The following is an 8,850-nucleotide window of genomic DNA, read 5'->3' on the forward strand; positions in this document are numbered from 1 at the left end:
AGGGTGGGGAGTGGGGTGGAGTGGGGTGGGGTGGAACAGAGTGCAGTAGGGGTGGGGTGGTATAGGGTAGAACGGAATGGGGTAGGGGTGGGGTGGGGTGCGTGAGACGGGGTGGAACTTAGTGGGGTAGGGGTCGTGTGTGTGGGGGGGTGGAACAGAGTGCGGTAGGGGTGGGGTAGGTGAGGGGTGGGGTGAGGGGTGGAGTGGGGTGGGGTGGGGTGGAACAGAGTGGGGTAGGGGTGGGGTGGGCTGGGGTGGGGGCAGGCGTGTAGCAGAGGTGGATGTGTCGGTAGGTTCTAAATCAAATGCTCTATTACTGCAGAGGAGAGAGTGTTGATTGGGATGAGCCAGCCGTTTAATACTCCGTGGCCTCTCTCTCTTTTTCAATGTTCCTGTGTCTACATCTTAATAACCAATTTGGATTGAAATGCATTCAGTCTAATCTCCCACACGAAGGTCAATCATTACTATGCTACGCCTCACTCTGTACCCAGGACACCTGTTTGGAGGTGGGGGGGCGGGGTAGAGTCCATTTTCTGTTGAAAATGTGAGTCAGAGTCATGCGACAACTGAGCTCTGCAGATAGTAGCTCTCGCCGCTGCCCCTGTAACCTGTTAGGGCTGCAGGTGCCTCGGAGACATCCCCTGACCCTTGAGTTCATTGACGTCCATACTGTCATCTTCCAGTGCTAGAAAAAGTTGGAAGGTGAGCCTGAATGTGTGATACCCTCGGATCTTTCTCACCAGAGTATCACTTTATCATTGAAACGTGCAATATAGAGAAAAACGTGTGGCGTTTCTGGCATTAGTTTATTGATTTTGGAAGGTTCTGGCTCCTTTCGGAGGTCACTTCCTGGGTACTCACGTCTGGAACCAGTAATTTGCCATTCACTCGTCACTGTCACCACGGTGTGGTTGCTGCATTGACCTACTTGGGATCAAAGGAAAGGTCTTTCCGGTTACAGTCAGTGCTGGCCGCCCTTCAGCAATAATAGACACACACCTTCAAGAGTCTGTCCCTGGCCAGTGTCGCAGCTGGTGGATGAATGCCGCCTGCCAGCGCACAGGTAAGATTTTCTCCATCTCCAGAAGAGCAGGCCCCGGTGATCTTAATGCCACTTCCTCATCTGGTTCTCAGGTCTGTCTTCAGAGGTGCCTGGGAGCGTGTCCTTCCATAAATACAGAGTTACGGAACTGTTTTCCAAGGGGAAGAAATAACATTTTGGATTTGTGTGACTGATCTCCCAGGAGGGGAACAATGGAACGTTGTGGATGCGTGGTAAATGAGATGGGTTGTGTTGCGTCCACTGCGACATCTTCAGAGCAGTGAGTGAAGAATCATGAAGGCATTGCATGTGTAGACCATGCGTGTAGACGTGGGGTTGACCGCAGGAAGGAGGTGAGGAGATCAGAACTGGGACGGATAACCTGGGGATGGCTCTGAGTCTTGCCACGTGGTAATAGCACGCCATACCCAATCGCTTAGGAAAGAAAGAAACAGAAGGAGGATGAGCAGAAGAGTAAATGAAGGAGAGTGTTCTGTTGTGTTGTTTCCTAATAAAGTCAAGGGACTGTTTATTTTGGAGAGAGCGCGATCAAACGAGGGAGAAGGGCAGAGGGACAGAGAGAGAGAGAAAGAACCCTAAGCAGGCTCCGTGCTCGGCACAGACCCCGATGTAGGGCTCGATCTCTCATGACTGTGAGGTCATGGTCAAGAGTTGGACGCTCAATGGACTGAGCCACCAGGTGCCCCAGAGTCAAGGGACTTAAAGCCAGCATCCAAGGAGGGCTCCACTGGGCTAGCGCACCTTACCTGTCCTTGCAGTGAGAAGGTATGCTTGGACATCCACGGGCTGCTGCGACTCTTTTCCGAGCTGGCTCTGAGGGCACAGATCCCCACAGGGGCTTTGTACCAAACACAAGTCCAAGCCCCACGCCGAAATGGACCACACACGCGTGAAGAACAAGAAATAAACGTAAACGGTCACTGCAGACTCACCCACAGACTGCAGTCACCTACCCGGACGTTTATTTGTTCGTTTTGTTTTTATGACACTGAATTCCGTGCAACCACTTGCATTTCCTAGAAGCCAAATCATAATCAACATCGTGTTGAGACTCACTTCTCACCTGCTCACTCACTCAACTTAGCAGCATACATCCAGGCCCACACAGACGTGATCCTGAAATGGAATTTTGAAGACCGTATCCCATTCCAGGAGAGCAAAACTTTCCTTGCTTCTTCTGTCGATAATTTTAAATATCTGCACGCCACGGGTTTTCAGCAGTATATTTCATCTTGCTGAAAAGCGGTCTTCACGTTATAGGCCATTGAAAGTGCTGTGCAGCTTACATCTGGATATTACATATGGATAAAGCATCTCACCTCCAGACTGGAAAGGTAGCGGCACCAAATGTGGAAGAAATGAGAAACTGTATATTTTCAAGTGCCCAGGAGTGATATAAGCATGCAAACACAGCCAGGGTCTCTGTCCCCCAAAGCTCTAGTCCCATGCCCCCCCCCCCCCCCCCAGGACTCTCCAGCCTCCCCATCCCAAGGTGGGAAAAAGCCAGTTCAGGTTTCTGGCTGTGGCTGGGGGAGTCGTTCCTTCTCTTCAGAAAAGGGAGGGACCAAGAGCGGTTTCTTATTGAATTAAAATATGTGCCGTCTACATCAGTTAGAAGACATTGGGCAGGATGCTGGGTCTTTCTCAGCCTCGGTTTCCTTTCCGATCAAACAGAGACAGGATCACCTGCCCCCGGCCCTGGGGTGACAGCAATGGCCACACCAAGGGGGGCTGCCCTTCTGCTCCTTCCTCTACTTTCACTTCTTTGTCTTATCGTTCTTTTTTTTTTTTTTTTTTTTTGCTCTTCCTTGACTCTTTCCTTAAATTTTATTTTATTTTTTTTTAACGTTTATTTATTTTTGACAGAGAGAGAGAGACAGAGCATGAACAGGGGAGGGTCAGAGAGAGAGGGAGATACAGAATCTGAAACAGGGTCCAGGCTCTGATCTATCAGCACAGAGCCTGACATGGGGCTCGAACTCACGGACCACGAGATCGTGCCCTGAGCCGAAGTCAGACGCTCAACCGACTGAGCCACCCAGGCGCCCCATATTTTTTTTATTTTTTTCATGTTTTATTTTTGAGAGAGAGAGAGAGAAACAGCATGAATAGGGGAGGGGCAGAGAGAGAGGGAGACACAGAATCTGAAGCAGATTCCAGGCTCCGAGCTATCAGCACAGAGCCCGATGCAGGGCTCGAACCCACGAACCATGAGACCATGACCTGAGCCGAAGTTGGACGCTTAACTGACTGAGCCACCCAGGTGTTCCTGTTTCATTTTTTTTTAAGTTTTTTTTTTAAGTTTGTTTATTTATTTTGAGAGAGCACCAGTGGGGGAGAGGAAAAGAGAGAGAGAGAGAGTATACCAAGCAGGCTCTGCACTGTCAGTGCAGAGCCAGATGCAGGGCTTGAACCCTCAAACCATAAGATCATGACCTGAGCTGAACTCAAAAGGCTGACACTTAACTGAGCCCCCCAGACACCACTCTTTCTTTAAATTTTAAAGTAAACTTTAAGATCGAGGTCTAACACGGATGCAGGAAAGAGAACAAATCGTTTAAGTGTCCAGTGAATTTTGGGGAACCCATCCGTGTATCCAGAGCCTACATCAAGAAGCAGATCCTTCCAGCACCCAGAAAATGCCCCCTAGTTCAGGAAACCCATTCACTGCCCCCCTCCCCACAGAGGTCGCTGCCTTCAGACTCCTCTCCCCGTAGATTAATTTTGCGCGGGTTACAGGCAAGCACTCTGGAGGCTAGCTCTTTTCTCTCCACATTGTATTTATGAAAGTCTCCTTGTTCACCAACCCCATGGCCACACAGCAGGGGTCCGCAAACATTTCTGAAAAAACGGGTCCCTGTCTAACTCCTCGACTCTGGCATCGTAGCGGGAAAGGCAGCCGCAGCCGGTCTGTCAACACGTGATCCTGGTCGTGTTCTGATAAAACTTGGTTTATGGGCACTGAAATTCAAGTTCGGTATCTTTTCCCATGATATGAAACGTTTCTCTTCTTTTATTTTTTTCAAAATATTTTACATTAAAAATGTTTTACAGGCTGTAAGAAGCAGACGGCGTTCGTTTATGCATTCTATGCTTCATGAACATTTTCATTCTGTTTCTGATCCAGAACAAAAAGATTTCAGTTAAAGCTGATACACATAAAAGCCGTGGCGACGATAATCCTACGTCTAAAAGAAAATGAAAGCCATTAATTTCGAAGGAAATTGTATATTTGGGGGAAAAACACTTTTTTTTATCAACATCTAGTATCTTTAAAGCAACATAAAGGCCCCCTTTATCAAATCCATGAAATTGCCTATCATTTTATTTTCCTATAATAAAATCTGCTTTATCCTAAGCATGATTATTCCTTCTCCAACCCCATCCCCCCCCCCCAAAATAGAGAGGGAAATACTCTAATTCGTTTTTGTTTTAATCAGGGGCCTTGCACAGCACTGTTTTGTTATGTGTGCCTTTTCATCTGCCTGGATTTCAAACCACTTATAAAACAATGGCCTTGGATGTAGCAATCTGGGATCCTATTATAACCTCTGGTTTGAATAGCGTCTCTATGATACAGTCCTTTGAATTTTGGCTCTCTGTTGACAAATGAACATCTAAAACACAGCTAATTTGAAAATTGGGGATGGCCTATAAGGATTAATTCATTTAACTTTCTTTTCTCGAGCTACCTCACATTGAAATCCAATAGCTGATAAGAGATAAGACAGGAGACTGGGGGCAGGAAAGAATATCAGTATTCATTCATTCATGCATCCATCCATTCATTCATTCATCTATTCATTCATATATTCAACAAAGATGTCGAGTGACTCCCCCGTCAATACGACATCCGGCATGGTCGGACACACCGCTGACCTTGGCAAATGGGGCTTTAATTAGAGAGAGAAAGCAAACTCTTCCAAAACAGTAGAAAACGATGCAAAGCAGGGTATGACTAGGCGACAGATGATCCTTAGAGACAGCCTGCCCTACAAGGAACGCTGGAGACAGCGTTATGGGATAGAGGAGACAAAGAAGGCGTCATGGAAAAGGTAAGAGCCGAGCTCTCCTTTTGAAAGCGGAGACAATGTGGATGGGTGTTTCCCAGATAAAACGGTATTCTGAACAGAGGAAATAGAGTGGGCGAAAGAACAGGAGCAGGAGAATGCAGCAAGGCAGGCTCCCTAGCAGAGGAAAATAACATTTGTTCCCCTGCTACTGAGTCGTGTGAGGTCCTTTTATAATTTGTATATCAACCCCTCGCCAGATATATGCATTGCAAATATTTTCCCCAATTGTATGTTGTCTTTTTATTTTGCGGTGAAATCCCGATCTTGAAACGTCTGCCCTTAAGTTCACTGCCACGTTATCCACCAGGGCCGAGACGTGGAAATTACCTAAGTGTCCATCCACGGAGGAATGGATTAAAAACTGTGGTGTGCACATTCAATGGAATGTTACTCAGCCGTTGGTTAAAAAGAAAGGAAATCCTACCATTTGCAACAACAGAGAGGGACGTGGAGAACAGTCGGCTGAGTGAAATAAGCCAGACACAGAAAGGGCAATAGCATGTGAGCTCACTTACAGGTTGAATCTAAAATAATCAAACTCAGGGCACCTGGGTGGCTCAGTTGGTTGAGCATCCGACTCTTGGTTTTGGCTCAGGTCACGATCCCCAGGTTGGGAGACTGAGCCCCGTGTTGGTCTGGGCACTGGGCGTCCGGCCTGCTTCAGATTCTCTCTCTCCCCCTCTGCCCCTCTCCCCTGTTCGTGCTCTGTCTCTAAAACAAAAACACACAAAAAAATAAAAGACAAATTTTATGCAATCAAACTCAGAGAAGCAGAGAACAGAAAAGTGGTTGACAAGGGCTGGGGGCGGGGGAAATGGGTAGGTGAGGGTCAAAGGTACGAAGCTTCAGTTCTGCAAGATAAAAAGCTCTGGCGAGCTACTGTCCAGCATGGTGCCTGTGGTTGACAATACTGTTCTGTATACTTAAAATTTGCTAAGAGGGTAGCTCCTATTTTAAGCGTTCTTACTAGACACATACACACACACACACACACACACACAAACACACACACATACACACACACTGACGATGATGATGATGATAAGAATACTAATGGAGACAGAAGGGAAATTTGGGAGATGATGTATCTGTCTATGGCCCTGGTGGTGACACGGTGACAATGGTTTTGCTTAGAGTTCTATACATTACATAAACATAGCTTTTTTAAATGTCAGCCCCACCTCAACAGAGCGTTGAACAAGAAAGCAAGCAGCAGCATTAGTGTGCCTGTGCAGAGTAAGAGAAGGAGAAAGGCAGACTGAGGTCAGAGTCTGGTAGGTTTTCAAGGCTGAAGAGTAAAGAATTGTTAAAGGCAATATTTTCAAAATAATTATCCAAAAGCCATGGTAAGGACGAGTTGGGGAGAAAAACTGAAGGCAGGTCTATCGGTTCAAAGCCAAGAGTACAAATACAGATGCGAAGTGATAAAGTCCCAGCAGCTAGCAGAATGGAAACACACAGATGTGGGATATATGGCAGTGAACGGAAAGGAGGAATCAAATATTCAGCTCTACATTTTTAAATGTGTATGAGTAGGAAAATGTGGCTGTCGTTGCCAGAAATAGGGAAATCTAGGAAAGGAGCTATTTTAATGGGAAAGGAGTTTGGTTTTTACGGTGAACTTAATCATAAATCCACAATGGTTTCATATTAGATCAAAGCTTTGATTTTCCAACGGAAATTTTATAGTCTAAGGCAGGGGGGTCCAACTCTAGCCTACCGGCAAATCCTGAACGCCAAACACTTTTATGAATAAAGTTTTATTGGAACACGGCTTGCCCATTCATTTACACGTTGCTTCTGGCTGCTTTTGCAACACAACAGCAGATTTGAGCAGCTGTGACAGAGACCATATGACCTGGGAGCTTGAAATGGAAAAGGCTTTGATGTTGACTACTAATGGAAAAAGGGGAAGAAACAAGTACGCTGGGGGACAGAGACAAAGAGCAAAGGTTTTCCAAAGTCACACATACAACCATGGCATCAACAAGCTTTCTGAGAAAAGGTAAGGAGATCCCTCGAAAGGGAATCCCAATTCAAATGAAGAAAAGGGAACATACCTGACAACAGGAGGTTTGACTGACTGGTGTGGTCAGAGAGATAATCTACAGGCACGGGTGTTTCGAAGTTCCCGGACATAATTTTAAAAGATGGGCATCTAACCAAAGATAAGGATAGCAGAGAGAGGTGGGGCTCCAAAAGTACTGCCACGAGGCTGAAGTTCCAACAAGCTAGACTCACAGAGTGTAAACAGGCAACACAAAGGACCTTGCAGCCATATTCAGAATCAAAAGGAGAACCAGAAAGACAGAGAGGAATGCAGAAGGGAGTATGGGCTCTGGCAGGTCTGGGTCTGAATCTAGGTTTGAATCTGGCTTTATCCTTCTCCTCCCAGGTGACCTTGGGGGGATTTCAGACGTGCCTGCGGGGGGACTTGATTGTGGTTTTCGTTTGCAAACTGCTGGCGCTAAGTGTGCTACCTTAGAGACTGATGGGAGGGAAACAGGCTACTCAACAGCGTGTGGCCGGCAACGAGAATTCAGTACAGATTTGCTCCTATCGCCAACACCAATTAGGATAAAGTTTAGCTCGAGAACGTTTAAGAAAGGGAAGCATGCATTTATAAAAAATAAATTCTAAAACAGTGTCACCGTAGGAGACGGATGTGAAAATTATTTCCCAGCCTTATTGAGATAGAGTTGACAGTCGGAAAGCTGTATATATTTAAGGCTTACAGCTTGATGATTTGACGAACGTGTACTCTAGCATATCCAGCAGAAAGGTCATTTCAAAATACTCGTCTGGCATGTAAAAAGAAACTGGAACATAAGAGGAGAAGAACACTCACCTCTTAGGAAAAACCATCGAAAATAAGGCTGTTGGGCATGGATAAAAGTAGACACGGAGAGCTGTTCAAGGGTCATCCTGGTTTCATGTGGTTGCCGCAATACATCTGGAATCAGTGGGTAGAAGTTATAGGGACAAACTTCTGATCAGTGAGGTCCACCTCTCGATGCTTGCCGGAGCTTTCTGAAGGACAAATAATTCATCAAATGAGTTCCCACCATGCCCCAGCCCTGCACATACAAGTTCCACACATTACCTCCTTTAATCCTTATACCACTTTGGGGGGTTGAGATTTCTCTCCAACAGAATTCCAGAGGATTGGAGGCCCTCTTAAAAGAATAGGATAAAGTGAATTTGATACAAAATGGTAATAAAATCATAGAATGTGTAATATCCCTTGGCTATGGTCTCCATGACCCTGCCCTAGAGTGCAGAAGAGAACCAAGCACCATCACTTACCACGGGAGGAGGCCAGTGCAGGAGTGGAGCATCCTGGGACAGGCCGGGGGGGACATACTCATTCAGGGCTCTTGCCTACAGGAGAGGCCATGACATAAAGTATAGACAACATGAATCCATGAGAAACTCCGTTTATGGATCCTACAGACCTGTCTTCTTGAGAGGAGAAGGAAGAGAATAAAGGTTCTAAAATTTGTTTTAAATGGTTGTGACATACGAAAGAAAGAATGTAGACGACATTTGGGGCTATATTTTCTGCCTTCCCTTTGCTTTCTGTGGGTCAACCAGCCATGCTGCCCTTCACGACCAAAAGGTTCTGGAAGTAATGTGTTGTGTTGTTTGCGTTGTTTGGTTTTATTGTCCATACAAGCGTGAGGCATGGGCCGTGGTGTTGGGGGAGAGGGA

The 8,850-nt window shown here is 46.3% G+C and overlaps 1 long non-coding RNA gene across 2 annotated transcripts; it reads right to left on the reverse strand.

Moving 5' to 3' along the window:
* Window positions 1-3,443: 3,443 nt before the first annotated feature.
* LOC125933952 (uncharacterized) lies at window positions 3,444-8,638 on the reverse strand. Of its 2 annotated transcripts, none has more exons than XR_007461167.1 (4): window positions 8,504-8,638; window positions 7,988-8,165; window positions 5,688-5,850; window positions 3,444-4,254 (listed from the first exon to the last, which is right to left on the reverse strand). It is a non-coding gene; the product is annotated as an uncharacterized LOC125933952 (long non-coding RNA). The 2 variants fall into 2 exon arrangements; XR_007461168.1 differs by lacking the exon at window positions 8,504-8,638 and adding an exon at window positions 8,243-8,331 and having other exon boundaries at window positions 7,988-8,169.
* Between the last annotated feature and the right edge of the window lie 212 nt (window positions 8,639-8,850).

The sequence above is a fragment of the Panthera uncia genome (genome assembly GCF_023721935.1).
Source record: "Panthera uncia isolate 11264 chromosome A1 unlocalized genomic scaffold, Puncia_PCG_1.0 HiC_scaffold_16, whole genome shotgun sequence".
Lineage (NCBI taxonomy): Eukaryota > Metazoa > Chordata > Mammalia > Carnivora > Felidae > Panthera > Panthera uncia.